The sequence below is a fragment of the Staurois parvus genome, unplaced genomic scaffold, assembly GCF_062004578.1.
Source record: "Staurois parvus isolate SC_StPar_1 unplaced genomic scaffold, SC_StPar_1.0 ptg001263l, whole genome shotgun sequence".
NCBI classification, from domain to species: domain Eukaryota; kingdom Metazoa; phylum Chordata; class Amphibia; order Anura; family Ranidae; genus Staurois; species Staurois parvus.
In genome coordinates this window covers 3,722,007-3,744,115 of record NW_028319059.1, presented here as the reverse complement: position 1 = coordinate 3,744,115, position 22,109 = coordinate 3,722,007, and positions in this window count along the sequence as shown.

The following is a 22,109-nucleotide window of genomic DNA, read 5'->3' as shown; positions in this document are numbered from 1 at the left end:
TCTGGTCATCTCCTGTCCTGTGTCTGCAGTCCATTGGTTTAGAATATTTTTTTTCCTGTTTTCTGCCTCTAAAAATAAGAAAAATTATTAATAGCGCCTATGGTCAAAATTGTATAACTTACTAATAGTGTACCAGCTGCAAAAAAACCACCATATATAAAGTGTACCAATTAATAAATAATTTGCGCTAGTAAATATATGTAAAGAAATCATCAAATCATAAGTCCAGAAAAATATATATATACCAATACCACAGAAAAATATAAAAAACTTTTTAGGTGCAAAAAAACTTTTGTGCAAAAGGAGTGTCTCAATATAAAAAAAGTGTCTCAATATAAAAAAATTTCACCAAAAAACCTTGATAATATAATGGCAGATCATCCATAAAAATATCTTCAGAAACGGAAGCTCTCCAACACACCGATCCTCATCGATCGAAATAACAGGACGAAAAACTTTGTAGTTAATCGAAAATCCACTTCTCCAATAGAAAAAGGACCACCTTCAAACGTATCCATGGGGGGAAATGCCAAGCACTCGAGAGAAACAGAAAGACTTCATGGTGCAATATTATAAAAACCAATTCCTAATAAAGGAATTGGTTTTTATAATATTGCACCATGAAGTCTTTCTGTTTCTCTCGAGTGCTTGGCATTTCCCCCCATGGATACGTTTGAAGGTGGTCCTTTTTCTATTGGAGAAGTGGATTTTCGATTAACTACAAAGTTTTTCGTCCTGTTATTTCGATCGATGAGGATCGGTGTGTTGGAGAGCTTCCGTTTCTGAAGATATTTTTATGGATGATCTGCCATTATATTATCAAGGTTGTTTGGTGAAATTTTTTTATATTGAGACACTTTTTTTATATTGAGACACTCCTTTTGCACAAAAGTTTTTTTGCACCTAAAAAGTTTTTTATATTTTTCTGTGGTATTGGTATATATATATTTTTCTGGATTTATGATTTGATGATTTCTTTACATATATTTACTAGCGCAAATTATTTATTTTCTGCCTCTAAAACCTAGGTGCGTCTTATGGTCAAGTGAGTCTTATGGAGCAAAAAATACGGTAGTTATGCCCTTAAAGACTACTCAGGGCTTTGGCTCTATACTCTCAGGTACAGTGGATACTGAAGGGCTTTTCTAAGCTGCCTGATGCCCAGCACACCAACTGTCTCAGCCTCTGACCACATTTTCACTAGTTGCTTAATTAGCTTACAGACCAGGTTCAAAGCCAACTTCCTATGAGAGACATGAAGTCCCCTGTCCCTCCTCAAAAAAAAACATGTGCTCCCAAAATCAAAAGCATAATACATTACTGATTAAACAAAAAAAAATAAAGAACCCAACATGTTTTGCTTTCAAGAAAGGAAAGCTTTGTCAGGGGTGCAAAGTGTAGACATGGGCAATTCACTTCGTTACGAATCGAAATTAGGACAAAATTTACGTTATTCGGAGATTCAGATGCATCCAATTTTCCGAATCACAATAGTAATGAATTTCATAGAATGCAAAGTAAATTATATTGAAAAGAACTAATTCATTCATATTCATTTGTTTCATTCATTAGCGACTTCAGAGGGTTCTGTAAATTAAAAAGGTCTAGCAATAAGCCTACGTTCACACTGACAAGGTACAATTTCAATCCTTTCCAGTGCAATTTCAAGGGGCAGTTGTCCTGTGAGTTCATACAGTTCACATACGATTTTGCGAGTTTACTACTGCGGCTCATCCCTGCTGTCAGCCAGCAGGGATGAATCATCTGTTGTTAAGGAGCCGGCAACCACTGGTTTCCTAACAATGATGATTCTCCCCTGACAGCAGAATGGAAACACAAGAGGCATTGAAAAAAATGGCATAGGGGTCCCCCACTGGTCCACACTAGGCCCTTAAGTTTGGTATAGATTTTAAGGGGAACTCCACTCCAAAAAAATGGAATGTCCCACCCCAATCTATACCAGACCCCAGCATGCAGCCCAGAAGGCCATCAAAGGGGGGTTAAGTGAGCCCCCCTCCTGAACAACACCAGGCCACATGCTCTCAACATGAGGCGGGGGGGCACTTTGTCCATGTTGATGATGACAAGGGTCTCTTCCCCACAACCCTGGCCCAGTGGATGTGGGGGTGCTTATTGAAATCTAAAAGCCTCTTATTAGAATAAGGCCCCCAGATCCCACCCCTCCTATATGAATGAGTATGGGGTAAATAGTATCCCTACTCATTCACAAAAAAAAATAAATAAAAACACAAGTCCTTTTGCTGTGGCTCCTTTTCACAGAAAATCAGAAAACAAGAAAACCTGCATGCCTCTTGTTTTGATGCATATGCAATGTATTTAGCTAAAAAATTATTTCGGTATGAATGCATTGTTCCACCTAGGACCAATGTAGCTATGTATATATCATACCTGGCCAAGTCCCCTGGAAATTGGAAATCACTGAGGTAAACACTGCTACTCCACTGATTTCCACTTGTTTCCGGCTCTCATGCTAAGTGGCTACCTTGTTGCATTCATGATGCATTCTGATGTCATTGCTCCGCCTCGCCAATCAAAAAACACTTTGCATTTAGTCAGAGAAAGGATTTCCTCTATCCAGTGATTTCCAACTTCCATGGTCATTGGCCAGGTATGGTATATACATAAAATAAAAAAAAAGTTTACCAAAGTCAGAACTTCAGGAGGCATCTGTTACTGAATGGGGTCCTTTCTCATCTAATGGAGTGCTCCTGATTGTAGGAGGATCCCGTTCTGGCATTATGTCCAGCAGTACTGAGGAGCGATCTATAGAGGTTCCCTGTGATTGGGTTGTAGGCTATTGATCATTGACCTTCTGGTGAGTGCATTGGGGTGGAGGACCTTACACTGTACATGAGCTCATTGGATTGAGCACTTTTGGAATGATTATTGAAGCTTCTTATAGACCTTTTTTTTTATTAAATAGCTAATTTATTATTATTTATTTTTACATTTCATTTATGGACACTTTGTTCAACATGTAGATATTTTTAAGGTAATAATCCTCTCTGATTTTTCACATGGAAATGCTGCTCTCATCTCCACCTTAAACTGTCTAATTGCTACGCACTGACTTTCTGCAAAACTCAGGATAATTAGTCTATATCTTTTTGTCTGTTTGTGGTGATTGATTCTCATCTTTTTGCTTCTCTGTGATCAGAGAATCAATCATCTTTTATGACTTTGACCTGTGTTTGTGGCTGGTCTAGCTTTGACCAATCTCCCCCCAATTCATGTGTTCCTTATCAATTCCTAATTGGGACAGAGAAGGATTGCTCATTTGACCATCTCCCTATAAATTTAGACCAGCTAATGAGGGAGGTCACAGACTAGGGGTACAATCACAGATGGGGCATTTTCCTGTGTGAGTGCATTTTCTGTTGGAGTGCAAAACAGCAGTTTAACGAAAGAAGTTTTTACTAAAGTAGCAAGAAGATACAACAAAGAACTCTATTGCACTCTGGATGGACTTCAAGCAAAACACCCTGAGAAACATCTCCTACAAGTCTAATTCCTACTCCATATACCTGTTAATATGCCCCCTCTACTCCTCCTTTTCGTATTAGTATCCTCTGTTCTCAAAATCTCATTTCTTTACCCCTCTGCTCCACCCAAAAGCTTATACATATCACCCTCACTGCTACCATCTCTCTACTACTGCTCTCATCACCTCCTGCTATTACTTTACTCACCTGCTGACCCAACCACCAGGACAGGAAGGCATGTGCACTCATATACATCCCACTCCCATCTCACTTTCCTCACCCTCCTTCTCCTAACCTCTGGGGATATCTCCCCGAATCCTGGTCGTCTAGTATCCACCCCTATGCCAGGCACCCTCCTTCCTCCAGGAATAGCCACAATCCATTCAATATAATCTCAATCCCCATGCTCCTAAAAACCACCCTCCCTTTTTCATGTGCACTCTGGAATGTCCGCTCTGTCTTTAATAAGCTCACCTCTGTCCATGACCTTTTTCTCCCATGCCCTTAACCTACTAACAATTACAGAAACCTGGCTTCAAGCATCAGATTCTGCTTCTCCTGCAGCACTTTCCCATGGAGGCCTCCTCTGGACTCACTCACCCAGACCCAGTGGTCAGAAAGGAGGTGAAGTTGGTTTGATTCTATAATCAATAAACAATGATTCTATCCCCACTGAGCACCATTCAAGTCCTACTTAACCCTCTCTCTCTATCCTTCTCTTTTTTCGAGACTCACTGCATTTAGCTATTTTCTCCCATTTCTCTGAGGATTGCAGTGATCTATTGGCCTTCTAGACTGGTGTCACGCTTTCTTGATGACTTCTCTGCCTGGCTACCTTACTTTCTCTTCTCTGAAATACCCACTATCATTCTTGGTGATTTTAACATCCCCATTAATGTGAACTACATCCCAACTCTTCAACCTAACCTCATCTTTTGCCTTAACACAATGGACATAGTCCTCTACTCACTCTGATGGGAATGCATTAGACCTTGTTTTCTTCCATCTTTGCATTCCCTACAACCTCACAAACACCCCTTTCCTCTCTCTGATCACAGTCTCATCACCTTCACAGTATCCACATCTTCAAACACCTATCCCTCCAAGGAGCAAACAATTACCCGCAGAAACCTTCACAACTTTAACCCTTCTCTTTTCTACTCTGCAACTGACCGCCTTGTGGTGTAAAACCAAATCCCAGCAAGCATTCACCGTATATAAATCTGCTTTCTTAACATACAATTCTTCCCTCCATGCTGCCAAACAAGCCTACTTTGTCACTCTTATTAATACTTTGTCATCCAGTCCTCCTCGTCTATTCTGTTCTTTTAACTCTCTACTTTCTCTACCTCCACCTCCACCCAGTAACTCACTCACTGCTTATGAGATTGCCAATCATTTCAAAAACAAGATTGATGCAATTCGTAATGGCATCTCCGCTACACAGACATCTATCCCACTTAGCATACCTTATACTAAACCTCCCTCAACATTCTCCTCTTTTGACCATGCTACTACTGAAGAGGTCACTAAGGTTTTCTCAGAAGCCCATCTCACCACCTGACCCCTGAATCCTGTTCTCTCACAACTACTACGGTCACCCTTTTCTTCTATCCTATGCTCTCTCAATCACATCTTCAATCTCTCCCTTTCTACTGGCACCTTTCCATCCCCTCTAAAGCACGCACAGATCACTCCCATACTTAAAAAGGACTCACTGGACCCCACGGACCTGAACAACTTAAGACCCATATCCTTTCTCCCGTTTACCTCTAAATTCTTAGAACACTAAGAATTTAGTCTACAATCGCCTGAGCTCCCACCTCACTGACAACAACCTTCTTGACCCTTTACAGTCTGGATTTCGCTCACTACACTCCACTGAAACTGCCCTACTAAAACTCACTAATGATTTACTAGCTGCTAAAACCAATGACCACTACTCCATACTCTTACTACTTGACCTCTTAGTGGCTTTTGATACTGTTGATCATCCCCTCCTCCTAAAAAAACTTCATTCTCTTTGCCTCCAAGACTCTACTCCCTCCTGGCTCTACTCCTACCTATCAAAGTGATTCTTCAGTGTTTCCTATAAGTCTGTCTCCTCCTCTCCACTTCCTCTTTCTGTAGAGGTCCCTCAAGGTTCTGTCCTTGGACCCCTTCTCTTCTCCATCTACACCTCCTCCCTTGGTCACTTGATAAACTCCCATGGCTTTAAGTACCATCTCTATGCTGATGACACACAAATCTTTCTACTCCACACCTCACCCTTTCAGTCTCTTCACGCATTACTAAGTGACATATCAGCATGGATGTCACTCCACTTCCTCAAACTAAATCTTTGTAAAACGGAGCTCATACTATTCCCTCCAGCCCGTGCCCCCTGCCCTGACTTCTCCTTCAAGATCAATAATACAACCATCAGTCCCTCCCCTCATGCCAGGGTACTAGGTGTAATCCTAGACTACCATCTGTCCATTCAGCCCCAAATTCAATCACTGTCCAAATCTTGTAGTCTTCACCTCTGTAACATCTCCAAGATACACCCGTTCCTAACCTCGGAAACCACTAAGAAACGTATTCACTCCCTTGTTATATCTCGCCTTGACTATTGTAACTCCCCCCCATTGGCCTACCTCATCGCAGGCTATCCCCTCTTCAGTCTATCATGAATGCTGCTGCCAGACTCATCCACCTTACCAAACGCTCCATATCTGCCATCCCTCTCTACCAATCCCTCCACTGGCTTCCCATTGCCCAACAAATAAAATTCAAAACATTAACAATAACATATAAAGCCATTTATAACTCTGCCCCAAATTACATCACCGATCTTGTCTCCAAATATAACTCAAATCATCCCCTCCGCTCCTCCCACAATCTCCTGATCTCTATCTCCCTTGTCTTCTCCTCCCATTCTCATCTCCAGGACTTCTCTAGAGCGTTCCTCATCCTCTGCAACTCTCTACCCCAATATATCTGACTATCGCCTACTCTGCCCACTTTTAGGCGAAATCTGAAAACCTATCTTTTCAGGGAAGCCTATCCTGTCTTCCGCTAATACCTGAATCTTCTATTTCTCCTATCAGTTCACCCCCCACAGTTATTAACTTTTGTACCACCAGCCTCTCCCTCCTAGATTGTAAGCTCCAAGAATGAGGGCCCTCCTAACCTACTTCTATTGAACTGTATCGTTGCTGTATTGTGTCCCTTTATATTTTAAAGCACTGAGCAAACTGCTATATAAATCCTGTATAATAATAATAATAATAAAAAATATATATATATTTGATGTGTATTTGTTTATGTGCCGCACTACTTTGATTTACTTATTTTATATATATATATATATATATATATATATATATATATATATATATATATATATACACAGTACACACACACACACTATATTGCCAAAAAAAATTTGGGACACCCCTTCAAATCATTGGATTCAGGTGTTCCAATCACCTCCATGGCCACTGGTGTATAAAATCAGGCACCTAGGCATGCAGACTCAAACCATGCAGAGCTTATTATGAATTTACATATAAAAGAATATCTGGGTAGCAGTGAACATAACATGATTTCATTTATTGTTAGCTGTAAACAGCGAGAACATATGGGAAAAATAAAAACGCTAAATTTTAACCTCCTTGGCGGTATGATTCTTTCAGATTTTTTTGTGCTGAAAGCGGTACCATTTTTTTGCATGGAAATATGTCGTTTTTTATTGTAGGCTGTAATTTTTAGGAATAACTCACTGAAATCTGTCCGAACAAGAGTCCAGTAAACATCCCGGGTATGATAAAACTTGAAACACGAAATCATAAATTATAATTTAATAAATAATCATAAAAAATAATAATATAATAATAATAAATTTAATTCAATAATATAATCAAACCAAAAACACTGAAATTTGAAATACAGAGGCAAATTCGCACATCGCTGAACAAAGTCGCAAAATCGTTTTCAGTGTCTGATGACGAATTTCCCCACAAATCATTATCACTCAATTCTGCAAGTGGTTCTGATTTATATCGCTGTCCTAAAACCGCTTTTGACGTAAAGGGACGCTTTTTGGACGCCATGGACTTTTCTAAGTTTCCAGGCAGAGAGAACAGTCAAAATGCAGGCAGGGCACAGGACAAAGCAGTAGGGACAAAATGTATGTGAAATGCATTGAAACAGCAATGACAGCATAAATTTCAAATTTCCCGTACGTCCCGACGTCACAGGGACCGGAACACGGAAGCCGGATGCCGGCATCAGCCGGAGGAGATGGCCGGGGACGCTGCAGGGGACACATCGCGGGAGAGAAGGACAAGGTAAGTGCTGCAGGGACCCCCGGAGAACGCCGCATGGTAAGCCCGAGTGTAGCTCGGGGTTATCGCTTTTTGGTACTGAAATTTTACCCCGAGCTACACTCGGGAAAACCGCTAAGGAGGTTAAGAGAGCTAATTCCAAGGCTGAGAGCTGCTCTCCAAGACTTAGACTGGGAGGGAATATTGGCATCGATGAATACAACACAGAAATGGGAGTTCTTCAAAAAGACTGTATGTGAACACACTGCAAAATATATTCCCATGGGCAACAAGTTTAAAAGGCTAAAAATCAAACCTATGTGGCTTACGGCTAAAGTTAAAAAAGCTATAAATAATATGAAAAGAGCTTTTATCAAATATAAAAATGAAGGAATGCTGTCATCGTTTAAACATTACAAAGAATATAACAGAATACGCAAAAAGGAAATAAAGGCCGCAAAAATTGAAAACGAACGACAGAATGTAAAAGATAGCAGGACCAACCCCAAAAAATTCTTCAAGTATATTAATAGTAAAAAGGTCCGAGCATGTAGGCCCTTTACAAAATAATCTAGAGTGGGTGACTGGGGACAAAGAGAAGGCAAATTTATTAAATGCCTTCTTCAGCTCTGTGTATACAAAGGAGCATGGGGGAGCTCTTGTCCATAATGGGCATGGTACTGACACAGCCCCAAATGATCCACATTGGCTCCTCACAATTGATATGATCCAAAAATATTTATACAGAATAAAGGTGAATAAAGGACCTGCACCGGATGGCATACACCCACGGGTCCTTAAAGAATTGAGCTCTGTCATTTCAAAGCCATTGTTTCTCATTTTTAGGGACTCTTTAATGACTGGCATAGTAACACTGGATTGGCGTAAAGCCAATGTGGTGCCAATATTTAAAAAGGGGTCAGAATCTTTACCAAGTAATTATAGACCTGTTAGTTTAACTTCTATAATTGGGAAGATACTGGAGAGTTTAATAAAAGACCACATAGATGAGTTCTTACTGGAAAAAAATATTTTAAGCAACAGACAGCATGGATTCATGAAAGACAGAAGTTGTCAAACAAATATGATTTCTTTTTATGAGGAGGTGAGCAAAACCATGGACAGAGGGGTGACTGTGGGCATGGTATACTTGGACAGAGGGGTGGTGATGGACGTGGTATACTTGGACAGAGGGGTGGCGGTGGACGTGGTATACTTGGACAGAGGGGTGGTGATGGATGTGGTATACTTGGACAGAGGGGTGGCGGTGGATGTGGTATACTTGGACAGAGGGGTGGCGGTGGACGTGGTATACTTGGACAGAGGGGTGGTGATGGACGTGGTATACTTGGACAGAGGGGTGGTGATGGACGCGGTATACATGGACAGAGGGGTGGCGGTGGACATGGTATACTTGGACAGAGGGGTGGCGGTGGATGTGGTATACTTGGACAGAGGGGTGGCGGTGGATGTGTTATACTTGGATAGAGGGGTGGCAGTGGATATGATATACTTGGATAGAGAGGTGGACGTGGACGTGGTATACTTGGACAGAGGGGTGGCGGTGGACGTGGTATACTTGGACAGAGGGGTGGCTGTGGGCATGGTATACTTGGATTTAGCAAAAGCGTTTGACACAGTTCCCCACACACGGCTAATGTGTCAGGTAAAGTCTATAGGCTTGGAAACATCCGTATATGTAAATGGCTAGAAAACTGGCTAAAAGATGGTATTCAGAGAGTAGTGGTTAATGATTCATACTCTGAATGGTCTAGGGGTCGTCAGTGGTGTACCCCAAGGTTCAGTGTTGAGACTCTTACTTTTGAATATATTTATAAACAATATAGGGTCTGGGATTATAAATTCCATTTCAGTCTTTGCAGATGACACCGAGCTGTGCCGTGGAATAACGTCCTTACAAGATGTCTCCAACTTACAAGCCAACCTCAATACTCTGTTTAATTGGGCAACTATGTGGCAAATGATGTTTAATGTTGATAAATGTAAGGTTCTGCACTTGGGGGCTAAGAATATGCAAGTATCATACATACTGCGGGGGGTACAACTGTGGGAATCAATGGTGGAGAAGGATCTGGGAGTTCTGGTAGATCACAAGTTTAATAATGTCATGCAATGCCAAGCTGCGGTTTCTAAAGCGAGCAAAATCCTCTCTTGTATTATAAGAGGTATAGACTCCAGAGAGAGAGATATCATTTCCCCCGGTACAAATCATTAGTAAGATTTCATCTGGAATATGCAGTTTAATTTTGGGCACCAATTCATAAAAATTGCTTATTATTTATTAGATACACAGAATATAACTGGATATAACATTTATAGGTAAAGTTGATCCAGGGAATATCCAATTGCCTCTCGGGGGATCAGGAAGGATTTTTTTTCCCTGCAGGAGCAAATTGGATCATGTTTTGCTGGTTTTTTTTGCCTTCCTCTGGGTCAACTGTGGGCAGTGGTGTCCCGAGTCAGATGAGGGGGGTGGGTGCCACAACGGGTGACACGTACCACACGGGGTGACACCTGACCCGCTCCACGAAAAGATAAGTTGTAAAGCAAGCCGACGATCCCCGCAGGATGGATCGGATCTGCGGATTGGAAAGCATAATGGATCGGAGTCCAATCCATTATGCTCAATCTGCAGATCCGATCCATTCTGCGGGGATCATTGGAGGGGGTGTCACCAAGTGTTATCGCACCGGGTGACACCAACCCTAGGGACGCCCCTGACTGTGGGTATAGGATTAAAACTTTTTTTTTTTTTTTTTAATGGTTGAACAGGGTGGACTTTTGTATTTTTTCAGCCAGACTAACTACACCCTGTTCCAAATTATTATGCAAATGATATTTTTCTCATTTGCCTAAATAATTGATGTAAATAACAGTCAGCATAATTCTCATGTTATCAACTATTAAGAGTACAATTCACATTTTATTGAACAAACCTCCTAATGATAACAGGATTTTTTTAAAACATAAAAAACTTCCAATGCACTGTTCTAAATTATTCCGCACAGTAAGTTTCAAAACACTTTATAAGTTGTAAAGAACTGAAAATTGTCATTTGTTGTGTTTGCAGCATATTTACTGAAATCAAAAGCTATTTTAATCAAACTTTTAACAACATTTTAACTTTTTGAACATTTTAACAGGTCACGTTACATTGTAACATAGGACCCCTTATTTGATAGCAGCTTCACAAGTCTTGCATCCATTGAACTTGTGAGTTTTTGGACAGTTTCTGCTTGAATTTGTTTGCAAGATGTCAGAATAGCCTCCCAGAGCTGCTGTTTGGATGTAAACTGCCTCCCACCCTCATAGATCTTTTGCTTGAGGATGCTCCAAAGGTTCTCAATAGGATTGAGGTCAGGGGAGGATGGAGGCCACACCATGACTTTCTCTCCTTTTATCCCCATAGCAGCCATTGATGCAGAGGTATTCTTTGCAGCATGAGATGGTGCATTGTAATGCATGAAGATGGTTTTATTACGGAAAGCATAGTTCTTCCTTCTGTACCAGGGAAGAAAGTGGTCAGTCATAAACTCCACATACTTTGCAGAGGTCATCTTTACACCTTTGGGAACCCTAAAGGGGCCGACCAGCTCTGTCCCCATGATTCCGGCCCAAAAGATGACTCCACCACTGCCTTGCTGACGTCGCAGCCTTGTTGGAACAGGGTGGCCGTCCACCAACCATCCACTACTCCATCCATATGGACCATCCAGGGTTGCACGGTACTCATCAGTGAACAGGACTGTTTGAAAATTAGTCTTCATGTATTTTTCTGCCCAATGCAGCCGTTTCTGCTTGTGAGCATTGGTTAGTGGTGGCCGGATAGAAGGTTTATGCACAGTTGCAAGACTCTGGAGGACTCTACACCTTGATGTCCGTGGGACTCCAGAGGCACCAGCAGCTTCAAATATCTGTTTGCTGCTATGTAATGGTATTTTAGCAGCTGCTCTCTTGATCCGATGCATGGATCTGGCAGAAATCTTCCTCAATGTGCCTTTATCTGTACCAACCCGTCTGTGCTCTGAATCAGCCACAAATCTCTTAATAGTGCGATGATCACGCTTACGTTTTTGTGAAATATCTAATGTTTTCATACCTCGTCCAAGGCACTGAACTATTTCACTCTTTTCAGCAGCAGAGAGATCCTTTTTCTTCCACATATTGCTTGAAAATGGTGCTCTGCTTAATAATGTGGAACACCCTCCTTTAGTAGTTTTTCCTTAAATTGGGCTCACCTGACAATCTAATTATCACAGGTGTCTGAGATTGTTTTCAGTGATCAAAAGAGCCCTGACACACAATGCCATCCATGAGTTAAACTGAAAAACAAAATATTTCATCTTTGTGACACTTAAATAGAATTTGCATAATAATTTGGAACAGGGTGTATATAAGATGTAGAATATAAGCTATATACAAAGCCCATATTAAGTAATGGACATGAACTCCAAAAGGAGATGTGAAGTATCAGACCAATAAACAATAACAGAACCCATCAACAAGCTCAGTATTCGTCCCATCATCTCACAGTGGCTGGAATGTCGGCAAAGTATAAACAACACATTGGATCAATATTCACCGCTATGTGAAATGGGAGATGAAGAGAAAAGAGCTCATAGTGAAAGTAGCATTGCATTAGCTCTTAGTGTCGCATGGGCAGTCGAGTGCACTTTGTGAAGGTTATGTAACAGGGAGAGAATTTGAAGTCAGGTACGTGATTTTCTGGAGCAGGCGCTGGATTAAGACAAGTTTGTTTTGACTCAAACTTTCTTTTTTTTCTGGGAAAATAAACACAAATGCAATTCCATAGTTTTAGAAACATACGTGTCGTTTATTAAAGGTTTAACTTATTCTGTAAAGTGCAGTTTTTGTTCAAGTCAGCCCATATGGAAGAAAAATGTATTTGAAATATATTTTAAAAATATTCTTCCCAAATATATTGCCATATACAGTTGCAAGAAAAAGTATGTGAACCCCTTGGGATTACGTGGAGTTTTGCATGAATTGGGCATAAAATGTGCTCTGAACGTCATCTAAGTCACAACAATAGAATAACACAGTCTGCTGAACATAATACTACACAAACATTAGATGTTGCCATGGTTTAATTGCACATAACATGTAAACATTCACAGTGCAGGGAGGAAAAAGTATGTGAACCTTTGGACTTAATAACTGGTTGACCCTCCTTTGGCAGCAATAACCTCAACCAAACGTTTCCTGTAGTTGCAGATCAGACCTGCACAACGATCTGGAGTCATTTTGGACCACTCCTCTTCACAAAACTGTTTCAGTGTAGCAATATTCTTGGGATGTCTGGTGTGAATCGCTCTCTTAAGGTCATGCCACAGCATTTCAATCTGGTTGAGGTCAGGACTGTGACTGGGCCACTCCAGAAGGCGTATTCTGTGCTGTTGCAGCCATTGTTTTGTTGAATTACTTGTATGCTTTGGGTCATTGTCCTGTTGCATCACCCATCCTCTGTGGAGCTTCAGTTGGCAGACAGATGGTTGTACGTTTTCCTGCAAATGTCTTGATAAACTCTGGAATTAATTTTCCCATCAATGACAACAATCCGTCCAGGCCCTGAGGCAACAAAGCAGCCCCAAACCATGATGCTTCCTCCGCCATGTTTTACAGTGGGGATGAGGTTTTGATGTTGGTGTGCTGTGCCTTTTTTTCTCCACACAGTGTTGTGTGTTCTTCCCAAACAACTCAATCTTGGTTTCATCTGTCCACAGTATATTTTGCCAGTAGTGCTGTGGAACATCCAGGTGCTCTTTTACAAACGTCAAACGTGCTGCAATATTCTTTTTGGACAGCAATGGCTTCCTCCGTGGTGTCCTCCCATGTACTCCATTCTTGTTTAATGTTTTCCTTATTGTAGATGTGTCCACAAAAATGTTAGCATGTGCCAGAGATTTCTGTAGGTCTTTAGCTGACACTCTGGGATTCTTCTTTACCTCATGCAGCATTCTGCGCTGTGCTCTTGCAGTCATTTTTACAGGACGACCACGCCTAGGGAGAGTAGCAACAGTGCTAAACTTTCTCCATTTGTAGACAGTGTGTCTTACCGTGGACACATGAACATCAAGGCTTTTGGAGATTCTTTTGTAACCCTTTCCAGCTTCATGCAAGTCAACAATTCTTGATCGTAGGTCTTCTGAGAGCTCTTTTCTGCAAGGCATGGTTCACATCAGACAGTGCTTCTTGAAACCAGTAAACCCAAAACAGGTGTGTGTTTTTTAAGGGCAGGACAGCTGTCAGCAACACATCCTATATCATCACACTGATTGGAGTCAAGGTTGGCTCACTCCTGGCTCCAATTAGCTCTGGGAGAAGTCATTAAGCTAGGGCCTCACATACTTTTTCCTCCCTGCACTGTGAATGTTTACATGTTATGTGCAATTAAACCATGGCAACATCTAATGTTTGTGTAGTATTATGTTCAGCAGACTGTGTTCTTCTATTGTTGTGACTTAGATGACGTTCAGAGCACATTTTATGCCCAATTCATGCAAAACTCCACGTAATCCCAAGGGGTTCACATACTTTTTCTTGCAACTGTATATTGAAAATGTCTGGGTATACAGTTGACTGATCATGCCAAAAAAGTATTTTATTTAAGGGCGGTGATCATATGAAGCCATTTATTATCACATAGTTGTTTGGCTCCTTTTTAAATTATAATGATAACAGAAATCACCCAACTGGCCTGGATCAAAAGTTTCCCTCCCCTGGAATGTTTGGCCTTGGTACAGACACACAAGGGGACACACACGGGTTAAAATGGCAATTAGAGGTTAATTTCTCACATCTGTGGCTTTTTAAATTGCAGTTAGTGTCAGTGTATAAATAGTCAGTGAGTTTGTTAGCTCTCACGTGGATGCACTGAGCAGGCTAGATCCTGAGTCATGGGGAGCAGAAAAGAACTGTAAAAGGACCTGCATAACAAGGTAATGGAACTTTATAAAGATGGAAAAGAATATAAAAACATATCCAAAGCCTTGAATATGCCATTCAGTACAGTTTAATCACTTATTAAGAAGTGGAAAATGTGTGGATCTCTTGATACCAACCCATGGTCATACAGACCAAGAAAGATTGCAGCCACAACTGCCAGAAGAATTATTCGGGATACAAGGAAAAACCCAAAGATAAACTTCAGAGAAATACAACTTTTTATTCTTACGGGAAGATATAACACACTGTCAGTTCAGCAGTCAGTAGTAGTCTAATGTACTTCTTCTGCTGTAAATGTGTATATATACACACATTTATAGAGTTCACTAATGTGGAAGTTAGACACTTTTTGAAGACTGCAGCAGCTATTATCACACTCATCTGTGTTTCTTTATTTTTGGTTTCTTTTGGTTTTGCCTGTGGCGCAGTTTTCATTATTGTTACTTCTTCTGCTGGCCAGTTCATTGGGGCCCTTGGTGTAGTGTTCCTTTAAAAATGGATACAGGCAAAAATACAATGTTCCTTTGCAGACAATTCCATCCCTCTGTTACAAAGGTATAGTGCAAGATTGGCAAGCAGCCTCTCACCAGCTCCCTGTCTGCACCACGCAAGGTTCTGTTAATGACTTCAGCCCCCAGCTCCTTAGCTACACAGCAGGAACCCCAACCTCACTCTGTCACTCTGGATTGGTGGGCACTCTGTCTCTACTGCTGTCAGGTACCACTGCATCCTCACTGCCTCTGATCCACAGCAAAATATCACCTCTCTTTTCTCCCCAAGGGCAGGTCTCTCTGCAGAGTGCACTTCTTTCTTTTTTTCAACCCAGGAAAATTCTTGAAAACACTCTTCCACCTCCACACCACAGTGTAACTGGGAGGAAAAGTCCAACAATAACTATAGCACAAGTTTCTTGTCTTGCAGCAACAGTGCAACAACAAACCTTCAAACCTCTGCTCATAGCCTCCAATAGTCAATGTCCTCAGTTCGCCCCTAATGGATGGAGGGCGGCTTAACATTAGCTTCTCAGTGTTCTGTGACAGCAGACAGTCCTACAGCCATGCCTGTAACCTGTCTCTGAATCCTTTCCCCAAAGATACGATAAAGCAGCATTGCACGCAGGAAACTGGCAGTCAAGTAGCTGCTCCTCTATCTGCCAGCATTGCAGACTGCGGCTCAGATTACTTGGCTTCTTTTACATACATAGTCAGTAATGAGGTGTGACAACGCTGTGCCCTTCCATGGAGGAAAAAGGGGTTTGTGTTACCCAGGGTTCTCTTCCAGGATGGCTCTAATGTTGTGTCATACGAAGGAAACAGGATTTTCAGTTTCCTCAGAAACTCAGTTTGGGTCTTGGAACCTGGAGGCTTCATAAAGACTTGGGAGGCATGAGATCTGCAGTATCCATCTGTCTATCCATCCGTCTATCTATCTATCTATCTATCTATCCATCTATCCATCTGTCCATCTGTCCATCCATCCATCTATCTGTCCGTCTACCTATCTATCCATCCATCTATCTGTTTATCTATTCATCTATCTATCTATCTATCTATCTATCTATCTATCTATCTATCTATCTATCTATCTATCTATCTATTTATCTATCTATCTATTATCTCTCTCTCCCCCCCTCTCTCTCTCTCTCTCTCTCTCTATCTATCTGACACCCCCCCCTCTCTCTCTCATCTCTCTCTATCTATCGATCCGGTCTCTCTCTCCCCCCTCTCTCTCTCATCCCCCCCTCTCTCTCTATCTATCTATCTGATCTCTCTATCTATCTCTCTATCTATCTATCTATCTATCTATCTATCTATCTATCTATCTTTCTATCTATCTATCTCCTATCTATCTATCTATCTATCTATCTATCTATCTATCTCCTATCTATCTATCTGATCTCTCTCTCTCTCTCTCTCTCTCTCTCTCTCTCTCTCTCTCTCTCTCTCTCTCTCTCTCTCTCTCTCTCTCTCTCTCTCTCTCTCTCTCTCTCTCTCTCTCTCTCTCTAATCTCTATCTATCTATCTATCTTTCAGAATGATGAATTGTATTGTGAGAAGTTTTTTGTATTTTTATTTATTTTGGAGGTGGAGAGGTGCCCCCTTGCACATGCTATATGAATATATCAAATCATGTTATTTTTCATTATTTCAATAACCACCAACTCAGTGAACCCAGACACAACTAACCCAGTTTGGAAATGTGTTCCAGTGAGAGATCCTCAGTAATCCTCTTTACTTCTGTTTGTCAGGACAGGGAAGTATGGGATACAACATAATTGACCTAGCAGAGAAGGAATATATTCATATTTTAGGGGTCATTGATGTGGGCTGCTAAGGGGAAGTAAAAGCAGATGTGATTTTACCACCCTCCCCCATGCTCCTCCTTCACCCCCAACTGCCCACCCAAAGAAGTGCATGCAGCTACTTAGAGCTGTAAACATGCAAAAATTAAACAGCATGTTGAATTTAGCAGGTGGCACCTCCGCCTAATGCTTCCCATTGAGACCAAGCTGCAACCACCCTGCAACTGCTTGCAATGCACACAGCAGCAGACAGGGGTTTAGCATTTCTAGGGTGAATACAGGCAGTGAGGGGGTGACCTATCATCTCCTTACTGAGTGCCAAACACCCTCTGAAAAGAAATTCACTGTGGATGTGAAACTGAGCTCTTAAAGGTTTACTAAACCCACAACAGTAAAATCAATCTGTATATACATTAAAGCACACTTGTTCTACTCACTGTGGAACCTAAGGGGTTATCCTCTGCATTGGGTAGAAATGCTGCTTGATTATGATTTCTCTGATCCTCCCCTTCTTCCAGTATCCCCCTCTTATCTCCTGATAAGACATATTGTGTGGAGACACTCTGCACATGCTCAGTTTGGTGTGTATTGCTAGAGAGGTTTATTTTTTCTTGGGAGATTGCATGTGATCAGCACAGATCAGTCCTGGGAGATCAGATATAGTGAATGCAGGGTCTGGGGAGAGCAGATATAGTGAATGCAGGGTCCCGGGAGACCAGATATAGTGAATGCAGGGTCCCGGCAGACCAGATATAGTGAATGCGGGGTCCAGGGAGACCAGATATAGTGAATGCGGGGTCCGGGGAGACCGGATATAGTGAATGCAGGGTCCGGGGAGACCAGATATAGTGAATGCAGGGTCCGGGGAGACCAGATAAAGTGAATGCAGGGTCCGGGGAGAGCAGATATAGTGAATGCAGGGTCCGGGGAGACCAGATATAGTGAATGCAGGGTCCGGGGAGACCAGATATAGTGAATGCAGGGTCCTGGGAGATCAGATATAGTGAATGCAGGGTCCGGGGAGACCGGATATAGTGAATGCAGGGTCTGGGGAGAGCAGATATAGTGAATGCAGGGTCCTGGGAGACCGGATATAGTGAATGCAGGGTCTGGGGAGAGCAGATATAGTGAATGCAGGGTCCTGGGAGACCGGATATAGTGAATGCAGGGTCTGGGGAGAGCAGATATAGTGAATGCAGGGTCCTGGGAGACCGGATATAGTGAATGCAGGGTCTGGGGAGAGCAGATATAGTGAATGCAGGGTCCGGGGAGACCAGATAAAGTGAATGCAGGGTCTGGGGAGAGCAGATATAGTGAATGCAGGGTCCTGGGAGACCGGATATAGTGAATGAAGGGTTCAGGGAGACCAGATATAGTGAATGCAGGGTCTGGGGCGAGCGGATATAGTGAATGCAGGGTCCGGGGAGACCAGATATACTGAATGCAGGGTCCGGGGACACCAGATATAGTGAATGCAGGGTCCTGGGAGACCAGATATAGTGAATGCAGGGTCCGGGGAGACCAGATATAGTAAATGCAGGGTTCAGGGAGATCAGATATAGGGAATGCAGGGTCCGGGGAGACCAGATATAGTAAATGCAGGGTCTGGGGAGAGCAGATATAGTGAATGCAGGATCCAGGGAGACCAGATATAGTGAATGCAGGGTCCGGGGAGACCAGATATAGTGAATGCAGGGTCCAGGGAGACCAGATATAGTGAATGCAGGGTCCTGGGTTTAGTAACACTGTAAGGAAGAATCTGGAAAAAAGAACAAAATATATGTAGGTTAGCCATGACTATAACAACCTGAAAAATGTTTTGTTACAGTTTAAGCTGGAATTCTTCTTACATAATCTTGCACAAAAATGTCATATTAAAAAAAAACTTGGCGAGAGACCCTCTTCAAATTCTTGTTCTATTCTACCTTCTACATATCCATATTGTCGAGTTGGCATTTCCAAGTTCACAAATTTTGAGTGGCTCAGTTATTGATCTATGCTCAGGGTACATAAAGAAAATGCACTCTGAGCATATGTATGTATGGAAAGAAGTGTAAAAATGCTGAATCTGAATTGTAGACCGCACCATCCCTGCTGGTCGCAACAAGGCTGTGATGGTATATGACATCTATAATACAAAAATATTTCCCATTATAGCACTTACTTTTTATTGTATATATTCGCGGTAGCCTTTTATGGTATTCCTATGGCATGGAGATAAATCTGCAAAGGTTGGCTATGCATTTAATGATTTGCTTCTTGGGCACAGCGGGGGGGAGGAATAATTCTGACTCGTCCTTTGCTTGCTGTTTCTTTCCCATGTTTAGTTATGAAGAGACATGAAAAGGCCCAGTGCTTTATTTAAACATTAATAAACTGTTGAGTTGATATTTTGAGTGTAACGGACCCGGTTCATCGGCAGGGGTGGAAATACAATTTATTTGACTAATTCCACTCGGGTTGTGGAATCATTTCCTAAGATCCCTTATTTGCTTCTTAAGATTATTTATTTTATATTTATATAGGTGTGGAACTGTTGAGTTTAATATAAAGTAAAAATGATTTTCGCTTTCCCTTTCCCCTGTCCTGTCCTTTTCCAGTTCCCTTTCTCCTGCTTTTTCCCTTTCCCCTTTAATTTGTCCCTTCCCCTTTCCTTTTTCCCTGCCCCTGCTGTTCCCTTTTAGCATTCCCTTTCCTCTTCCTTTTCACATTCCTTTTCCTTTCCATTTCCCCTTCCCCTTTCCCTTTCCCCTTCCTTTTTCACATTCTTTTCCCCTTCTTATTCACGTACTCTTTTCCCCTTTCCCTTTCCCCATTCCCTTTCCCTTGCTCATTCCCTTTCCTCCTCCCTCTCCTCTTCATTTTTCCAATTGCCCTTTTCCCTGCCCTCTCTCTTTCCTTTCCCCTTTCCCTTTCCTTTTCCCTTTGGCCTTTCCCCTTCCTTTTCCCCTTTCCATTTCCCTTTCCTTACTTTTCCCCAACCTTTCCCTTTCCTCTTTCTATCCTGTTGCTTTTCCACTTTCCTTTCTTCTTTCTTTCCTCCTCATTTTTCTTTCTAACATAGAAGAATAGTAGAGTGCAGGGGTGGACTGACAACTCATGGGGCCCCCGGGCAATAGGGGATCATGGGTCCCCTGTGTCCTTGCCCAAACTCAAAAAAGCCTATGAAAAAAGGTACCAGGGGCATCTCATGGGGCCCCCTACTGACCCCGGGCCCTCGGGCAGTGCCCGAGTCTCCAAATGGTCAGTCCGCCCCTGATAGAGTGATATCAGAAAAAAGCCAAATGGTTCATCACGTCTGCCCATTTTTGGGTTACCTTTTTGAATTACCCTTTCCTTCTTTCTTTAGGTGTGCATCCAACTTCAGCAATTCTAGGATAACATTTTACATTAGTTGCCATTTCTTTTCCTTTCATGGCAAAAATAATGTCAACCAAATTTGACGGTCATCCCTATTTCTGACTGATAGAGACAAGCAGAAAGTCATTGGTAGAGTTCTCAAAATGTAGCATTACTCCTGAAGGAGCATCTGGCAATTGGACCTATTTCCTCTATACGGCACTCACAACCAGGCAAATGGCATTTGCAGCATGTTCCCATAGGCTGAATAATCAGTCTAGGGTTTTGTTTTTGGTGTTTTCATTGGAGAACAGTGTACTTGAATAGGGATGGGTGTATGGGATACCCCAAACTGTAAAAACTGTAGAATTTGAGAACTGCTAAAATGTTGGCTGCTCTGTACAGTTTGCAAGTTGTATTGCACAACTTAGGCTGCAATGTACTTTTTCCAGGCTAGTAGTAGTAGTAGAAGTAGTAGTAGTATTAGTAGTAGTAGTAGTAGTAGTAGTAGTAGTAGTAGTAGTATTAGTACAGCTTCTGGCTGTACTAAGACCAGTCTCTGAAATATGGTGTGCCCTGGTCCTGATTTTCAGTGTGAAACACCCCACAGCCACTTCTCCTTGGGATGGCTTCATCAAGCACTCCCTCAGTCCCAGAAAATGGAGCCTCCTCATTCCAGATCTCCTGGCTCTTAGGTAGGATCCCCAGCTAGTCCTAACTGGGACCTTAATGGCTGAACTAGACTCCCAAGTCCTCTCTCCTTCTCCTTTCTCCCAGCATGAGCAGAGCAGAGCTCCCAGGAAGTGGTGGATTTAGGTTTTGTGCTGCCCTAGGCAACACGAAAATCGTCTGCCCCCACAGACACGACCAACACCACCAACCCTCCCCCTCCCATGGAGAGAGCCTGAAATTGACCAAGAACACCTCTGCCCCCCACCTGGGAGAACATTCCACAACCCCCTGGCAATAGAAAGAAAGACACCCTTCTTCACAGCTCTGGACATCCCTGGGAACGAGAGTCAGGCTGTACATACACCATGAAGCAGCCCACAGCCTCTCTTGGATCCCACCTGGTTCCCATGATGTGCATATCCCTTCTTCAATCCCTACTTCTGGGGGGATGTGCTGCCCCCCTGAAAAATGCTGCCCTAGGCAAGTGCCTTGTTTGCCTTGTGGTAAATGCTCCCCTGCCCCCAGCACAGGGGTCACCTCCAGACGGCTGGACCCTGGACTCTGCTCCCAAAGCTGCTAGGCTTCAGAGTATTAAAGGGCTTTCTCTCCACCTACTGGGCACACCTTCCCAGGGATTGGCTGGAGACCCATAAATATTCAGACTACCTGATCTGCTCTTCTTCCAGACTGGCAACCTGTGAGACACTGAACAGCTCCTAGAAATTAACCCCTGCTTCTCTGCTTACAGGGGAGCAAACTAGATTTACCTTATGCCCTAACAAAGTAGGAGGCTGTTACATATGAAACTTTTTTTTGTTTTTTCTATGCAGCCTTAGTTACATAGCATTAAAATGGACAGGGAATTAAATTTTATTCTGTAAATGTTTAAAGTTTTTACAAAGCTTAAAAAACATGCCGTACAATCATTTTTTGTGCACTTATCCCAGCATTCAGCAAACTATGTCTCAACAAGAAAATTAAGCCGAACCACAGGTATGT